This window comes from Triticum dicoccoides, chromosome 6B, assembly GCF_002162155.2.
Source record: "Triticum dicoccoides isolate Atlit2015 ecotype Zavitan chromosome 6B, WEW_v2.0, whole genome shotgun sequence".
Classification (NCBI taxonomy): domain Eukaryota; kingdom Viridiplantae; phylum Streptophyta; class Magnoliopsida; order Poales; family Poaceae; genus Triticum; species Triticum dicoccoides.
Window position 1 is genome coordinate 77,988,532 of NC_041391.1, and position 20,000 is coordinate 78,008,531.

Consider the following 20,000-nt stretch of genomic DNA (forward strand, 5'->3'; position numbering starts at 1 on the left):
CCTCGCCGTCGCCATTGCCCCGCTATGAGCTCTCCCCCTCTAACCCCTCTCCCTCGCCCCCGGCGGCCACCATGGGCGCCGCCCCTCCCCGAGCCCATACACACACACACAAGCATGATGAACACACACACACACACACACACACACACACACGATTATTTAGATTATTATTTTTTCACTATTATATATGTATGAATGCATGTTAGATGGATATAATTAGTGTTTAATTAGTATGGAAATTTTTTATATAATGTTGTTTTTCAGTTTTTTAATGGATGTATAGAAGTTGTGTTTTCTGTTTTTAGTGTTAGATGCTTAATTAGTATGAAATAGTATATAGATTTTTGAAATAGTAGAAATGTTAGAAATTTTAGTTATCAAAATCCAATCATTAAAAAAAATGTTACTTTTTGCGGGCATATAGCTAGTATTTGTTCTCGACGATGCCCGGCCCGCATCCTCGCCGTCGACCCGTCCGCGACGACGTCCAGCCGACCCATGTCCGGGACTGGGCTCCGCCGGGCTGGCACTGGGAGGTGCTGCCTGGAGGGGCGCGCCGCTTGATGAGGAACCCGACCTCGGGTCCCATCATCGACCCTGATCTCGTTTGGTGGCGTTCGCGTGGGCCAATTTCGGTGCGGAGGGACCCGGCCCGCCGGAGGTGGTACGTCGCCGTGTCAGGGAGGAGGACGAGCACGTCCATCGCTACATGGTTGCGTTAGAGGGCGGCAGGTTCTCCAATACCTGGCAGTATCTTCGGGAATCTCACTTCAGCTATGATCCTGTGAGGGTTCCTTCTCTTTGGGTGTCCACCGCCCGCGCCGCAGGAACCACGAGTGTCCTAGATTCTTCTGTAGTATTCAATCTTTAATTAGCTAGCCAGTGATGTACTATTCAATATTATATATTATTCAAGACGATGTATTCGAGATTATATCTATTATTCTAGATGAAGTATTTGAGATTATATCTATTATTCAAGACGATGTAATTTGAATACTAAATTGTTTTATATTTCTTTTGGATTAGTTAAATAAAAGCTATGGCAGACAATACCGACAGAGAGGGAGAACAGACCATGTTCGATATGATACGCGGGCCAGATGATGATCAAAATGAAGAAGATTATGACGGCTCCGAATTTCTAAACAACACCGGAGAGGGTGATATGATATTCGATTGCGACGACCGAATTGATGAAGTCATGAACTACGATTATGATGATGACGAAGAACATGTTGATCCTGAAACAACAAAGACCGGCGAGGTATATATATTTATATAAGCAGGTATCTGGTGATCATCACATGTTTTAAATGACTTGAAGATATATTAACGAATCGACCTTTGTTCTTTCAGCCATCCGGATCGAGCAAATCTTCAGGCAAAAGGACGAAACGAGGCCCGAACAAAAAGTTGAAGGAGGGCGTAAAGTACAATATCGAGGCAGTCAGACCTAATGGCGAACCATTAGCGCCTAAGAAGATTGCGGACAAGTTCGTTCGTCAGTGCAGAGTTCTTGTGAAGGACCAACTCCCGATCTCCCTTCAAGAATGGAGAGAGCCAGCAAAAGACAAAAGACAAAAAGGCAAAGAGGACGCTGCTCCACGTCCAGATGTTACTTTTGTCGACAAGAATCAAAAAGATCTGCTTTGGGATACTCTCATGGAACATTTCACCCTACCAGATCATTTCACAGAAGCAGATGTGCAGAAAGTCAAGGACGCTGCTCTTAGGAAGATGGCGGTTGCATTCAAGAACCACAAGAATCGTGAATGGGACAAGTACGTCAAGGGAGGAAGGAAGACTCCAGTATTCGAGGGAACACTAGAGAACCAATGTGCTCATTGGGACGATTTCGTGAAATTCAAGGATTCGGAATTAGCTAAGGAACGGTCGAGAATAAACAAGAAGAATGCCAAAAAAAGGATAAGCTCCATAAGCTGGGGCCAGGTGGCTATGCGGTGGCAATGCCTAAGTGGGATAAGTCTGAGAAAGAGATGGAGGATGCAGGTGTCACTCCGGTTACTAAGAGCTGACCCCCCCAGGTGCAGGACTTGGTTCTATGCGCATGGGGGGGAGTTGGACCCGAAGACAGGCAATGTTTTGACGAAGGCAAGTCTGAAGGGAGCCGACGATGCGATACTTGTTGCAATAGAAGAGGCACGATCGGGGGTGTTCTAGCCCAACAGAGAGAACGACGAGTTTACGCGTGCCCTGGGAAATCCTGAACACCCGGGAAGAACACGAGGCATGGGCGCTATTCCGTGGTATGAGGGGTTTTCAGACTGGAACACTGACTACAGAACCCGTGCGAGAAAGAAGATTGCGGAGGAGAAGAAGAGGAAGATGGAGGAGGAGTAGAGGAAGCGGGACTATGAACGCCTTCAAGGCCTAGAAGCAAGTCAAGCGGAATTGGCAGTCAAATTCCAGCGGCAGCAGGAGCAGATCGACTCACTTACCCAGCAAATGGGGTCTCAGCAACTGCAGCTTCTAGCGGATGATCCAGCATTGGATAGCACCGCCCCATCCATGCCGAGAAGCAGCGCGGGTTCCGCCCCGGACGACGCAATGCTGGGTAGATACCCCGTGGATGACATCACGGAGAACACTAACTGTGAGCTACACGTCAAAATAGCGAACATATCCATGAAGGTGGCGGACGCCGTTGCTTTTACAAATTCCTCCGAGGCAACCTTCCATTGCAACCCGATTCCAGCGGGCTATGCTCGTGTCTTGGTTGATGAGGTGGTGGACCCACCATATTCGGAGCTACAGCTTGACATTCCTGGAGGTGACGACGAGCGCTTTCTCGGAGAGGCCAAACATCGTATCATCTTATGGAAAAAGGATTGCATCATCTTTCGAAGGCCACCGACACCGCGTCAGCCGACTCCTCGTCAAAGTCCGCCACCGAGTCAGCTGTCTCCCGCTCCTGCAAGTCCACCAAGTCCGGCAAAGTGTCAGGCCACTCCTCCTCCAAGTCCGGCAAAGTGTCAGGCCACTCCTCCTCCTCTAAGTCCGCCACAGCGTCAGACGTCCACTCCTCCTCCAAGTCCGGCACAACCTCAGGCCACTCCTCCTCCAAGTCCGGCATAGCTTCAGGCGGCCACTCCTCCTCGTCCAACTCAGCCCCGTCAGTCGTCTCCGCTGCCTCAGCAATCGCAGAAGAGACACCCCGCAGCTATGGTGCGTAGCGGTACGAGTCGAGGTAGTACAGGAAGTACAGGCGGAGGCAAGCGATATAAATATGGTCCAAGCCTCACGCCTCTTCCGTAGAGGGCTTATGACAGGTCCGAGGAGGAAATCGCAGCCATATCGAAGGCCGAGGTGGAAGCCCATTTTGCACCGAAACCGCCACCGCCGCCAAGGGAGAAAGTGCCTAAGGAAACGATTGACCACTTCATTCGTATGGCTCAACCACCAGCTCCCAAGCCTGTTGACACAGAATATGAGCGCCACATCAGGAAGTTAAATCGAGCACGTCTACGTAAGGAGGCGAGCTCGGGATCGAGCAAACAAGAAGCAGCTATCAAAAAATGCGGGAAAACCATTCCCCAGCTGGGAGAACAGGCGGCGCAATCGATCCCCTCGCTTGTTGTGCCAACAACACGTGACAGTACGCGCGCCCAATATTATTGTGGGCAAACAGTTTACGTTCCTGAGGTGGGCAATGTGGTAATAACGGAGGAGCATATAATGCAGGTTGAAGTTCTCAAAATCACTGTTGGACAACTCCTCGAGATCGAGCCCATGCCTGTGCTTAGAGAGGATGAAATAAAATGGAAATATGTCCGGGGCCAAACTTTGGTCGAGCCAGACAAGGTCAAGAACCTCCCAACGAGAATGTATGAATTGCATCAATGGTACATGAATATTACCAATATTTCAGATCGATTGTCCCTCATGGTGAATGTCAAGGAGGATCATTACTTCCATGAGAAAGTTGTGTCCGTTGAGTATTCTGAACTGTTTCAGTTATACAATCAAGACGCACTCGACAAATCTATCGTCAGTTGCTATTGTCTATAAGTGATTTCTTTCTGTAATTTAAGTCTCAAGCTAGCTGTAGTGATCCTTTTGATCAATCATTACCTGTAATTATCCTCACTATATTCTTTTCTGTGGTATTATGCAGGATGAAGATGTATGAAATGAGAAAAGCTAGACGCTATGGCATTGGGTTCATTGACCCAAACACCATTAATGAATACACATAGCGGATAAATCAACATCATCAAAAGAACATAGAGGACAACATGCTAGAGTTCTTGAAGCGCCTCAAATACAATGAAGATATACTACTTCCTTACAACTTCCAATGAGTCACACTGTCTTGTACTACAAATTCTCTGTTTTTGCCTACTAGCTAGCTACATGTTTTTGCTTACATATGCCCGCTTAATTAAGACATGCAAACGTGTGTGCATGCAGATTTCACTGGGTCTTGTGTATCATTAAAGTTGACAACGGAACAGTTGAAATACTAGACTCACTACTCAAAATTAAAACTAACTATAACATCTTGTTTGGGATAGTCAACAGGTAATTTCAATCATTATTAACTATATATCTCGGCCTATTTAGTTCGTCATTTCATGATATGAACTATTTAATAACCCCTTTATTCATTTTCTTTGTCGGCGGGCAGGGCTTGGGCAAGGTTCATTAGCGTCACGGATGGCGAATGGAAAAAAAGCTTCAATGGTTTCGACCCAAGGTAAGTAATTAAGTAGTATTAGCTAGCTAGCTAGCTGCCATCTCTTTAATTATCATGCTTGATTAATTATTATCTGATCAAATTCCATTCTCGTAAAGGCCCTGAAGCAGGCGCAGGGGACTGATCTGTGTGCATTCTGCATTTGCGAGAACATTCGCATGATGGCGTCCGAAAGGAGCATATCTCAAAGACAGAAATGGGTACGCTTGTCAGAACACTATTCACAATTTTTACACCATTATCGATATCTAGTCACACAACTAATACACATGCATATTGATCTCCTTCTTAACGATTCAGAGAGGTGCAGGAGAAGCTCCTAGAAACGGAGCGTGTAGAAGCACTTCAAGAGGAAATAGCGGGATTTTTGCTCGACCAGGTCATAAATCCGAAGGGAGAATACTGTTACCCGCTACCGCCCCCATGAAAACCACTTCCAATTGTCATCGTGCTCCGAAGGCACCAATTAGGCTAATGCCACCGGCTCCGAAGGCAACATGCATATGTAGGAGAAATTGTATATAGCTAGCTATACATTTGTGTATGTGTGAATTAATTAATATGGTGGTTTGTGAGACATTGATGATATATATATGCATGATTGGTTCCACTAGAAATTCTATATATATATATATATATATATATATATATATATATATATATATATATATATATGCATAACGTATACAATGTGTAGTATCGTAAAATACCAGCAAACGAAAAAGAATTAAAATGGAAACACAAAATTAAATGAAAAAGAAATCATAAAACTAAAAACCCCCCAAACCTTATAGTACCGGTTGGTATTACCAACCGGTACTAAAGGGCTCCAGCCCCCCGGAGCTGGCTCGTGCCACGTGGTTGCCCTTTACCACCGGTTCGTGCTGAACCAGTACTAAAGGGGGGGGGGGGGCTTTAGTGCCCACACTTTAGTGCCGGTTATGGAACCGGCACTAAAGGGCCTTACGAACCGGTGCTATTGCCTGGTTCTGCACTAGTGTAGCAAGCACATAGTAGATAAACAAGACACACAATTAACATAGATATTAGCAGTCACACAGTACCTGCATTAACAGAGGGATAGAGGTTAGAGTAGTTAGCACCGGAGTAGTATGGGTGATGTATTATTTTCTTTTACTAAACTACCTATATCCTGATGTGGTGTGGGGCATGGGATGCCCCTGCTGCCAAAGCTCGGCTCCTCTACTATATAATGTAGGTATTATGTGTTTTGTAATGCCTCTGGTGTGTGCTTGCTAGTGTATGGTGATGTTTTGTGATGTTTATGTGATATGTGCTTGTTATGTGGTGGATGGTGATAATAAAATTACCATATTTAAAAGAGATGAGCTGAACAACAAATTACAGACAATTAAATAGCTGTGATTTACATCTTTTTTTGAGGAGTAGCTGTGATTTACATGTACTCACCACCGCACATGCATAAGACTGCTCAGCTATGTGATACAAACAAACATCCCTAAAAAAACTAGTTTCTTTTAAAAAAACTAATTGCACAACATGGATCTGTTTGTACTTTGGCAGGCCCAAGGCCCAGACAACCAAACTAGTTGCACGCCCCGCTGCCTCCGTTTTCTGCAGGCCCCTAAAAAAAACCTTTCTCCTCAAAAAAAAAAACTCATCTGTTTTCTGCTGAATTCACCCAGCCTGTGCTTTCTCTCTCTGTTCTTATTCTTACCCACCGTCCGAGATAGGGTTTCCCCACCCACGCCGCCGGCCGCCGCTGTTCCCTCTCCACCCCACCGGCTACATCCTCTTCTGGCCCGCAGCTCCTCGTCCGGCGCACCTCTGGCCCCATGCTCCCTACCTCCACCGACGCCACCGCTCTCGTTCTACAAGGCCCTCGTCGTCCGTCTCCGGTACCACCGTTTGTCGCCGCCGCCACATCTCGCGGCTCAACGTCGGCCTCCTCGCTCCCCCTATGTGCTCTCTGCTCCGTCCGAGCAGCTCGCGGAGCCTGCCTTCTTCCCCCGCCCGCCTCAACGTCGTCCTACAACATAGCGCTCATTGGTGACTTCACGCACGTTGGGTTGGTTCACAGTGCTGCTGATTCTGAGTGTGGAACTGCACATTTTCTGAATGTGTTGTAGCTCCTAGAAGTAGAACTGCTTCCAGATTAATTGCATGTATATTTAATGTCCTAAATACTCATTTAAATACATACACGCGTCCTGGAGAATTCAGTTTGGAATATGTACACCAGAATTCGTACTCTTATACATGCCCAATTATTCAACACTAGACCACCCAAACAAGAATTAGAATTGTGAAATCCAAGCTCAATATCAATGTCTTGTGATATTTGGCATTGTTGGAGCCAATTCAATGTGCTTTGGGTTGTACCAGATCAGATGTGTGAGAAACATTGCCGGATAAGACTGTTCAGTTTTACAACCCTTGGTAAGGTCAATTACCTTTGAATGATATTTGGGGTGGTACATTATGGAATGTTAATCTCATGAGTGATACCCATTCTTTACCCCTGAAAACATGGTAATGTCTAAAGCAAGGATCACAGAACCCGAGGCCCAAGGGCTCACAGTTACTTGCCCCTTTATTTTTCTTACCGAGTCACCATTTTTTTTTGGTATCCAGCAACCTACTATCCCATTCCTCTATTATTTTCCAGGCTTTTAATATATTAAAGAAGATTCCGGATGACACGAGAAAAAAGCTAGCTGCACGGGGATATATTGCTCAATCTGGATATGTGATGAAATATCTCCCAGTACCTCCTAACTGCCTCTATAATCCAGAATTCACAGATGGGCAAAGCATCAAGTCCAATGTGAGTTTTGTTCTGTGCATTTCCTTGATCTTTGTAAAGTTACTGATTGGTTTATACCTTACCATATTGTTTTTCTTCTTGTTTCAGGCCATCTCTATATCTTTGTTGGGAAAGATACTTGAAAAGATAGAGAAGATAAAAGAATCAGCATCTGGTTCCCCACACTTTGAATCATATGACACTGAATCAGCTGAGCTACAATTTTCTATCGGCCAATATATACAGGCCAGGGGTACTACAAAGGTATTTGTCATGATTTTGAAGCAAACTACCTTTTTTGGCGTGAATGGAAGCAAATTACCTAATTATTCATATTTACATGGAGCACGAATTAAATAGGTGCAAGCAGACTCTAGCTCATCAAAACTCAAAAGGACCAAGTTTGAGTCAGACTGTTCAAGTTCGCTTCTAAATTATCACCTACTCCCTTCGTTCCAAAATAGATGAACCAACTTTGTACCAAAGTTAGTACAAAGTTGGGTCATCTATTTTGGAACGGAGGGAGTAGTTATTAATTATAGGATTACAATTGGTTCCATTGAACATGGTGATGCTTGTGTGTAGATGACAAAAAGTTAGGAGTGTTCACAATATGATTGTGTCTATCCTCTTCTGAGTGTCAAGAAAATTTGGATTTTCCATAGAATCATATGGAAGAGCTTTCTGGGTTCTTGACCACATATTTTTTAACCATCAGCATGAGTGAACTCCGGCACCTTCTCAGTGTTCTTGGTGTTCTGATGAAATAAGGACCTGCTAGCGATAGTTTACCAGTGCCATTTGCATTTATGTTCTGATCAGATTCATGTATGTCTATTTAATCGTTGAATGACTTTTGTTTTGAAGGGTCCTCAAGGTGCAAAGAGATTTACAACTAGCACCGATTCATCTCCTTCGTCAACAAAAGAATGGCTTGAAAAGATGAAGACATTGTTCATCAGCAAAGTGTCAGGATTTTCATCACTTAGTGTGCTTACTGGAGATCCCTATATTGGAGCAGATGTAGTTGGACTGCCTTTTGAAGTGGCAAAAAGGATAACTTTTGAAGAACCGGTTACAGACATCAACATACACAGATTGCAAGAGGTTGTTGACAAGGGATTGTGTTTGACCTATAGAGATGGTCAAGCAACATATGCAATCAATGTAGGATCGAAAGGATCACCCACTCTGAAAGTGGGTCAAACGATCAGTAAAAGAATCGTTGATGGTGATGTTGTTTTCCTCAACAGGTCACCTAGTACTCACAAGCATTCTCTGCAGGCATTGAATGTATACATCCACCATGGTCATACAGTCAAGATAAATCCCCTACTATGCTATCCATATGGAGCAGATTTTGATGGTGATTGTGTACTGATCTTTTATCCTCAGTCACAGTCTGCAAAAATTGAAGCATTGGAGCTTTTCAGCGTGGAGAAGCAACTGTCTAGTTCACACAGCGGGAGACTAAACCTCCCGCTAACTAACGACAGCTTGCTAGCTCTAAAACTCATGTCTTCAAGAACCATGTTAAGCAAAGAATCAGCAAACCAGCTGGCAATGTTTCTGTCGCTTTCTCTTCATGCACTGCTGTGATCCAACCAAAGCCATGGACAATTACAAAAATAATACAAAGTGCGTTGCCGCCAGAATTGACTTGTGAAGGGGACAGCACTGTCATAGATCTTGAGAAAGAATTCGTTGAGGCCTCATTTTCGGACTTGGTGTCCAACATTATTTGTGTTAAGGGCCCGGGAGATGCGCTCAAGTTTTTGAATGCGCTGCAGCCCCTTTTCAGGGAGTTCCTACTACTTGATGGTTTTAGTCTAACACTGCAAGATTTTAGTGTACCCAAGCTTCTGTTGGAAGGAGCACAGGAGTGTATTAAAGAACAGTCTTCTGTACTTGAGCAGTCAAGAAGGTGCTTCAAAAGCCACTCTGTTGACTATAATCTCAAGAACATCAAAGAGAAAATATCAAATTTTGTCGTGAAATCATCTCGTCTTGGTCTTCTGTTTGACCCAAAGAGTGACCCTTCAATGTCAAAAGTAGTTGAGCAGCTTGGTTTTGTTGGTCTGCAGCTGTACCGTGAGGGGAAGTTGTACTCACGTCGTCTGGTGGAGTCTTGTTTCTCAAATTTTGTTAATAGACACCCACCAATTGGAGATGGAATTCAACATCCTCCAGAGGCATATGGTCTTGTGCAAAGTTCATATTTCCATGGTCTCAATCCTTACGAGGAGCTAGTACATGCTATATCTACAAGAGAAACTATTGTCCGCTCCTCAAGAGGTTTGCCAGAAGCAGGAACTCTGTTCAAGGGTCTAATGGCCATCTTGCGAGATGTAGTTATATGCTATGACGGAACTGTGGGAAACATCTGCAGCAATTCAATCATGCAACTTAAATACAAAGAAGATCCAAGTGCTATAACTCCTGGAGAACCAGTGGGTGCCTTAGCTGCCGCTGCTATCTCTAACCCTGCTTATAAGGCTGTCTTGGGTGCTTCTCATAGTAATAATACTTCATGGGTGTTGATGAAGGTAGTAATTACATTGTAAATTTCTCTAGTCACTATTATATGCATCTGTATCTCAAGCTATGTTGTACCTACTGTTAACATGTTCTTAACCCAACAGGAAATACTTCAGACAAAAGTTAGCTATAAAAATGATGCGAAAGATCGAAAAGTTATCCTGTTTCTGAATGACTGCTCTTGTCCCAAGAAATTTTGCAAAGAAAAGGCAGCTATTGCAGTGCAGGGTTGCCTAAAGAGAGTCACATTAGAGGATTGTACCACTGATATCTGCATCGAGTATGTATATCCATGCCATCAATTCTAGAGTTAATTTGATCCTTTGTTTTTAGTATTTATTGTCATTTGCGCTGAATAGCACGAATATGACATTTGCATTTTCAGGTATCAGAAACAAGTTAGTTTGAAGGGAACTTCAGAAGCCACCCCGGCATTTGTTGGCCATATTCATCTTGAAAAGGTATTGTGATGTTTTTTTAGCTTTTCACATACAAGCTGTGTTTTTTTTTGTAATTATATATGATACATATGAATGTATGCATGTATATTTTGCAGGAACATTTAGAACAGATAAACGTTAGCACTGATGATATTCTTCAGAAATGCCAAGAAGTTTCTGGGAAACATGGGAACAAGAAGGGAACTCTTGGTCTGCTGTTTAAAAACATTAGTTTCTCCACTTGGTAAACTTTTTTTTCTCTACTCTGCAATGGTTTTTCTGTTGCATCTTAGATACCATGGTTATTGGTCAGGACTGAGGCAAGCCTCATTTTTAGCGGGTAGTGGTTACACTGGATGCTGGTGACATATTTTTTAATACTTGTGTTTTTCTTGGTCAACATGGGTGATATCTAAGATTTCAACGTGAGAACTGAATACTTGATGTTGTTCGTAAATGTTTACTTTCTGATTTCATATATAGATTCTGTAACATGCTCGCTGACATGCATGTGCATTGTGTTGTAAACATATGCTGAGAATACCTTAGATGAAGACAGAGATGGGAGATTATGTTAGGAAGTAAAATGTTCCGGGAGAGGGCGTTCTGTGGATGAATGGGGAAATATAAAAATCTAACCACTGACACAGCATCCCAGAATTAAAATTGCTACCTTTCTGTGGGCTCCTCAAATTGACTTATCTTATTTATAAATTATAACCAACTCAGAAATGGAAAATTGAGGTGGCAAGTCAGAAACATGGTTAACCTCAATTGTAGCCGTATGCCCATATGCACTCTTTGCTACCAAATTTTCATAACTCCATTGAAGTAGCACGGTTATAACAAAATAGGGGATGGTGATACTTTAATGATGAAAATATTTTCCTACTGGATGATGATACTTCATACTTAATATCCCCTCCAACTGAAAATAATGAAACCTTTTTAGCTATATGCACAAGAGTAAAGTTATACCCGAAATGACTTACATTCGTATGAAATTAGTTTAGTACCCTTTAGTAATTTCTACACACACTAGCCCTTCCTCTTCTATAATCAATTGCAACCCGTAAACATGACACCAAGGGAGTAAACATTGCCAGTTATATAATGACTTTATATGGAGAAGTCTAAATGGGTACATGGAGAACTTTGTATTTCTGCATGTTCCTAGTTTAGCATGAGGTTATCTATTCTATAGCAATGATACCAGAACATACTTAAGTTATGGTAGAATTTTGGTATTCTCTCCAATGCCTAAATCTGTTCGAAATGAATTGGCACTGTGCACCCGTGGGACTGGAGTTTAATCCATAATTTAATAATGGGGATTTGTCTGGAGACAAGGAGTTTCAATACATTATCATTTGAGCATGATCTCTTTGTTATGTACCCCTCCGTACCAAAATATAAGACATTTTTAGCACTGTTATAGTGTCAAAAAAGTCTTATATTTTGATATAGAGGGAGTACTATTCAGTGTTGCCACATTTCTGTCTGTTTGACATGACATAATCTCTGATTACTAATATTATTGAAGTTAATCTGATGAATATTTTTCCCTCCTTAATCCTGGCAGTGATTGTTCATTCACACGGAAGCTGAGTGATGGGAAGGCTTCATGTTTGCAGTTCTCTTTTTTGGAATATATCCCTATGTTATCTGATTCAGTTGAGAAAGCAGTGAACGTGTTAACCGATTCTCTCTGTTCTGTGCTTCTGGAGACAGTTATAAAAGGTACTGTAAGATGCAGAAACTAGTCAGCTTCCATGGAAATTTCATTCGCTGAATAAATTACAGTCGTTCTTTTATTAGTAATAAATTGGTTTCTCCTATCTTTTTGGATGAAAGATCGGATGTACTGCTCTTTGATTTGTCAACACCGGTCATGTATAAATTAGAGAATTTCATGTGTATAGTCGCCTATAACTTTGTTCTTGGATGAGGCTATTGTTTTCAGTGGACTGGTGGTTCTGTATGTTCGTTCTTATGATGCCATTGTAGGGCATGGCCTTTGGCTTTGTATTCTGAGTTCTTGTGCTTAAGATCGTTGATGTGTATATCTGTATTGCCTAGCCTTTTCCATCAGTTCGGATTTTTGGTTGCGTTGGCTAGTGCATGAAGGCCCTTACGAACCGATACTAAAGGTGATCGCGGGGCCCCGGCCTGAACCGGTACTAAAGGTTAGCCCTTTAGTACCGGTTTGTGCCATGAACCGATACTAAAGGTGATCGCGGGGCCTTGGCCTGACGCCAGCCTGCCACCACCCCTTTAGTACCGGTTCGTGGCACGAACCGGTACTAAAGGTTCAAAACGAACCGGCATTAATGCATAGCCGTTCGAACCGGCACTAATGGTACCTATAGTGCCGGGCCAAAATCGAACCGGGACTAATGTGTCTCACATTAGGTCCTTTTTCTACTAGTGTATACAATTAAACGGGGTATTGATGTCTGGGCCCACAATATATATTGATTGAATGGATGTTTGCTGTCTGGGCCTGCAAAATAATAGCATGCGTGTTGTGGCAATTTGCTTTTTGAGGGATCATTATTTGCAGCGCTATTGCTCTGATTTGGAATACTCAAATTCAGTTTTGGGATTCCACTAATTTTTTAGTGCAATCTTATGCATAAGAAATTAATGTATATGTGCTCAACTATCTCTTTCTTTAAGGGGACATTAAAGATTCTTAGTTAACAATTTAGATGGTGTTCTACATATGTTATTCCACCTATTTTTGTGGCAGTGTGTGAAGGACTCTGCTAAAAAAAAAGTCTGTTTGCTCTGCAGGTGATCCTCGAATTCAAGATGCTAAAATTATGTGGGTCGGGTCTGATGCAACACCTTGGGTTAAAGACACAAAAAAGGTATCAAATGGTGAGCCAGCAGTAGAAATTATTGTTGAAAAAAAGGAAGCTAGGAAGAACGGTGACGCATGGAGAATAGCGATGGATGCATGTATACCAGTCATCAACCTCATTGACACAAGAAGGTCCATACCTCATGGTATTCGGGAAGTGCGAGAACTTCTTGGTATATCATGCACCTTTGATCAAGTTGTTCAGGTTAGCCTTCTTGCATCTGTTTGCAAAAGCTTCATTTTTTTTTTGTAAAAACTAAAGCGAGAAACGTTTCACATACTTGGTAGGACTCTTGTTTTTTCCGTAACTTAGGACGATCTTAAAAAAATAGTACCTTTTTTCCTAACACAAGTTTGAAAATTTTGGCCGCACCTTTACCACCGGGACAAGCTAATTTTATTAGGGCGAGCCTTCCATCATTTTGGTTTGTTAAATGTGGTTATCCTGTAAATACTATATTGAATATGATAATAAATCAAAATATGGTTTGGTTTTTGTAAATACCAAACTAATCAAAGTTTATGTATTTTAAAAAATGAGGCATACATATTACACCTGTTTGCATATCTGCATGTCCCATTTACTCAAATTAATCTGCAAATTTACTTCTAAGAAACATGTAATGGTAGGGTCAAGGTTGAGGGAAGGAGGGGGAGAGGGAGAGAGATGAAGGCGAGGCAGGGAGTGCCGCTGGGCTGTTTTGGTGGGTGGCTCGGCGGCATGAGTTGGTCTGCCCCTGTTGGGATTGACTATCCTGAGGCCAAGCGCCCAAATTCCAATGTTTGGAGAATCAGGATGTAAGAGTTGTTCGGCAATTAGATAGAATTTTCTGTTTGTATACTAAACTAACTGAGGCCATATGGTTTTCGATTTCCATACTACCGTAACCAAGACCATACTAAGTGGACAGTTTGATTTCCGCTTTTGTGGTTCAGTACAGATACAAACATCCTAAATTTTATCATTCATTTAAATCTGATATGTGTTGCTGCTTGGTGATTTACCTTTCATCCGGTTTGAATCAAGTGTTGTAACACTTAAATGATTTTGCTATAACTGTTTTGTGGTTGTCGATTTGTGCAGCGCCTGTTTTCAACTTTTATCTTTATGTCCTATTTCATTAGATACATTCTTGTTTGATGCTTTGTGCAGTGCCTTTCGAGAACTATGAACACAGTTGCTAAAGGAATTCTGAAGGACCATTTGATACTTGTGGCAAACAGCATGACATGCACTGGAAACTTGAATGGGTTCCACAAGGGTGGTTACAACGCGACCCTACGTTCATTAAAAGTTCAAGCACCTTTTACACAGTCCACCTTTGTAAGTTTATTTCTGATTTTTTTTATTTGTTTTATCACCACAAACACTATGCTGATGTCCTGGTCTTCTTTTGTAGACCCCTGTGAAATGCCTCGAGAAGGCTGCAGAGAAATGCCATACTGATTCATTGGGTTGTGTGGTCTCATCATGTTCATGGGGAAAGAGTGCAGCACTTGGCACGGGGTCGTCTTTTCAGATTCTTTGGAACGAAAATCAGGTAAGCTGGTTTTGTAACCCGCTGGAGCTTATTATTCATATCAGTAATGGAGCTTGAGTCAATATTTGGTGGCGGCAAGGATCTTCAGATGGTAGGGCCATATGCTTATGTGCATGCATATCTTATTCCTATTAATTGACTCATTGTTTCTCCATCTGAAACAATGTAATTATTGGTATATTTAACAGAACTACAACAGGTGCTAGAACTTCCTCAACATTCAAAGCCCAAAACTGACCACTTAAATAAAAACAAGGCCATCAATTCAAATATTTGGATTATTATTATATTTGGCACTGTGAGATCAGAGTGCACATAATTGGAGAAAGTGCTTTGTTTTCACTTTTGTGGCACTGCGATAGGCTAGCAAATGCTTTGTTTTCACTTTTGTGGCATGCATGTCAGTAGGTGCTTTGTTTAGCGGGCACTTCTTTCAATAAGGTTGGGTTGTGCTCATCTATGAGGCAAGGGTGAAAGCAACACAATTCTTTTATTTTTTAAGAAACCAAAGCAACGAAATTCTTTTATTACTAATTCTGCAGTGAGTCTTTGTTGTGTCGCCGAGTCCTTGTTGTGTGTATGTATTCTTCTCTTATCTGACTCATGGTTGATGCATGCTGATGACCTGAGGACTTGTCGCTGAGGCAGCACTCTTCAATGATTGATGGGACACTGATGCATGCTAGAGAATGTCGAGTACACATGCATGGTCGCTTCTATCGCCATGTCATGATCATGTCCATGGCGATGAGCTATGTTGTCCTGAATGTGTGTGTACCTACACGTCAAAACAAAGCATTTGCTACCGATATTTAATTTACAAATATTTCTTCTCCAAATAGTTTGCAGCACTTAGTTTTATTTATGTATTGATGTACATTGTAAGTTTGTAGCCGTGTGCTAAATGGATAGTTCTTGAGGATCTTTCCTATTGCAATCCAGCCACAACTTTCAACCTTGTGACAAACTTCCAGTGTAAAGGTTCCAACAAGATTTTTATAGATCTCAGCCTTTCTTTGCTTTTAAATCTTCTCTGTTTGGTTTCTATCGTTTTGTTAATACATCGTAGAAGATAGATTATGAAGAACTACAGGATGCGTTCTGTTTAATAATTATGTAGATCTAATGGGTACAATCTGTTTAGGTACGGTTATTATGTAAATCTAACGGTTGTGATGTACTAATAAATAGATGTCCACCAGATCAATGGTTGGATGTTTCTCTCTTTTTTGTGGGAGTTTCTAACCTATTTCTCTATTTTTGACCTGCATTTTGGTTTTAATATATAATTGATTTGACCATTGCAGCTGAAAAGCAACAAGGAGTATGGTGACGGTCTGTATGATTTCCTGGCCTTGGTGAGGACCGACCAAGAAAAGGATGCGTACACATTCTTGGACGATGTGGACTACCTTGTTGAAGACAACATGATGGATGATATTTGCTTATCACCGGAATGGGATGGGACCCATGGAATGCCCACTTTTGAAGATAATCCTGAACAGGAAATTACTGAGAAGAGCAACTCATGGGAAAATGACACAACGGCGAATGCAAGCTGGGAACAAAATGTAATTGCTTGGAATGACTCTGGTAATGCTCAGAATGTTGATGCACAGGATGATCCATTGGGGAGTGTGGCAGCTAAGGCTCAGAATTCTTCTGCGCAGCATATGGATGGAAAGAATGATTCCTGGGGATGTGTGGCAGCTAAAACTTGTACTGCAGAGCCTATGGATGCAGGGGATGATTCCTGGGGGAGTGTGACAGCGAAGGCCCAGACTTGTGCTGCACAGGAGGACTCCTGGGGCAATGTCTCTGCTTCACCGTCAGATAATGCGTGGGGTGCTGCTCAAATTTCCCAGGGTCACGAGAATTCGGATTCAAAGCAGCCAGATTCTTGGGATGGCTGGAGTTCTGCTCAGACCGATGACTCAAGTGCTGATAATTGGAAGACCAATTCCTCTGGCAACAACAAAGGCTGGAAATCGGAGGGATGGGATGCCAAAGAAAACCGGAGGGACAAAAGAGACAATCCAGGCAGGCCCCCAATGAGACCTGTTGAGAGGCCACCAAGACCACGGTACGAACTACCAGCTGAGGCGAAAAAGGTTCTACGAGAAATTGAACCCATTGTAACCATGGTCAGAAAGATCTTCCGTGAATCATGGTAAATTATATAACGGTTTACTTGCGTGCTTCATGATATGCAAAACAGTTATTTTGTTTGTACCATCTAATCTTAAATATATTCATTATCTTAAAATTTGCAGTGATGGCGTAAGACTTCCCCTGGAGGATGAAAAGTTTATCATAGAAAAAGTTCTGGAACACCACCCTGAAAAGGAAAAGAAGGTGTCTGGTGGAATTGATCATATAATGGTATGGATTCTTGATTTCTTGTGCTATCTTTTGCCTTCTATAACTTTTCTTTAGGTTAAACCCCGAGGAGTTGAGATGAGCTGCTCTGCTTGCCACAAATTAACGACCACCTGAGAGTCTGTTTCTAGCACCACTTGCTGATAGCCCTTCTCAAATAGCTTGCATTAAACCATCCTACAATCTAGAATGTCTGCAGTTGTTGAATCTACAATTCCTTCGTACTTCGACAGTAACTGTTCCCGTTCCGGCAGCCCGACCCTGAGATGGAATGGCACCGTCCTATTGATTTTAACCCATGATTCCTCAGGCTGCCGCTATCTCCCTGTCACCGGAGTAGTGATCAGAACACTAGCTCCTTCAAAGGTATCTCCAGAGACCTTCAGAGCTCATCCGCCAATCCAACCGATCACCTCGGTTCGTACTGCACATCACCATGATTGTAGTTATTACGGATCCCCCAGATGCACCACATAATGGAGACTGCAATAAGCCGCATCCTTCTTGGGAAGAATCCAAACATTGATCAAGCACATCCTTCTTGGGAAGAATCCAAACATTGATCAAGCACATCCTGCGTCCAAGTTCCTGGGTGTAAAACTGGCATATCAAGAACCCCTGTGCAGCACACCGGAAAAGCTCAACATACTCACACTTCAATAAACACTGGTATCGTGACTCCTCCTCATGGCCACATAAAGGGAAGAAGCTTAAGTCCTGAATGTGCCTTATATTCAACTTGCCAAAGCAGGGCAGTACATGCCACAAAAAATGCGAGTTTTGGGCATAACTTGGAGACACCACAAGGTCTTCCACGCCTCTTTTGAACCATCTGAACTACCAACAGCTAGTTCTCTGTAGGCTGACCATACAGAGAATAGAGCTGACTTTTCCACCGTCCGTGCCAAAAAAAAACTGCAGTTCCCTTCTTGGATGCAGCATGCTATGAATGGTGTCTACATCAAAGGGCAAGAACATTTGCTGTATCAGTTCACTATTCCATTGGTTTTCATGTACTCCTTCTGTCCCATAATATAAGAACGTTTTTGGCACTACACTAGTGTCAAAAACGTTCTTATATTATGGGACGGAGGGAGTATGTTCTAGCCTTCCCAGTGGCCTACACCAGGCTGTACCTTCTATCCATCGATTATGCCAAATTCCAGTAGTTCTAACATCTTCTATCAGACGGACCAGGCCCTATTTCATCACAGCTCTCCCTTTACAAATTGCTTCCCATGTTGGTTAACCACTACTTGGGCAATTAGCGTTTAGCACATCACCATTGGGATAGTAACAGATCTATATTCTGAAAGCCTAACCCCCCCTTGGCCCTCCTTGTCAAGCAACCCACTCCAGAACCTTTTGCGAGCTTGAAGCAACTCATAGAGTTAGCTGTAGAGACTGGATTATTGACTTTAGTAGCACTTCTTTCCCTGCACCCTCGGTCTGGCCTGTTCCACAAATGTGTTCAAAATGCTATTGTGTAATGCAGCCAAATGCAGTAGGCAGCCCCAATTGAGGGATTCCCTTCCTATCTGCACAACACTCCGAACATGAACCTTGAAAGCATCAGGACAATTTGGAGCCAAAATAAATTGAACTTTTCTTCTTATTGGCACATTGACCCGATCCAGCACTGTAGAAACTACAAATTCAAACGAGTGTTGCTCCGCACATCTTCCTTCATAAACACCATACAATCACCTGCGAAGAGGAGATGTGCAATAAATTTTCCCTTTTATATCTAATGTGTTACTATTTTGTGCATCGCAATTAAAATATGCAAGATATTTATTTGGCTCATGTTTGGCAGGTCAACAAGCACCACATTTTCCGGCAAAGTAGGTGCTTCTACGTGGTGTCATCAGATGGGACCCACACAGACTTCTCCTACAACAAGTGCATGGACAACTATGTGAGGAAGAACTACGCGGAGCACGCCGAACTGATCTGTGGGATGCACTTCAAGAAGTGCAATCGTGATCAGCCACCAGCAGTTGATGGAGGCGCGGCACCAGCCACTGAAGCCAAGGCATCTCAGTCGACGAATCCGGGCGAGGACACTCTGCCAGGCCCACCGGCAGGAACTTCAGCTTCTTTGACAATGATCACCCAGGAGGAGACACCAGCTTTTCCGGCGGCTACTCCAGACGATACACTTACCCAGCAGGAGGCTGGAGCTGTCGATGACAAGTGGGTCTAATGATATGATTGCTTAGGGTGTGTGGAACTGAACTGAACTGCTGCACATACCTGCTTGTAGCATCTCATGGTAATACCTTTCTGCTTGCCCTGGCTGACAGTAGCCGTCCTTTAGACGTGATGGGCCGCGTTTCCTGTCGTATGCTATCCGTCTTCCTGACGAACCCTGTAAATTCTGGGAGAGCGGCCATACCATGATCGCAACTAGTTTTGACTTTCGGCCCTCCTTTGATCTCCTTGGTTTCTGGTTGTGGTGTGGCGTAGTGTGGTTGTTATATCCTGTGCTTGTTGCTTTTGTATTGGTTTAACTGATGTGTGAATGAACTTGGTGCTGTCTCAGGTTTGGTGATTTCGGTACAGGGGCTGTTCTAGATCTACCATCTACTACCATGCAAACCTGGCTAGGCATGAATTTTCAGATCCAAATTCAAACTACACATAGAAAATAAAGCTAATCCAGCTATGAATAGTGTTCAAAATTTTGTCTTTGTATTTTTATCTTTTTCTGACACTAGCTATTCGC

At 42.7% G+C, this 20,000-nt stretch overlaps 1 pseudogene; it reads left to right on the plus strand.

Moving 5' to 3' along the window:
• LOC119320781 overlaps positions 1-19,826 on the plus strand; it is a 33,783-nt pseudogene extending 13,957 nt beyond the window's left edge.
• The last annotated feature ends 174 nt before the right edge of the window (positions 19,827-20,000 follow it).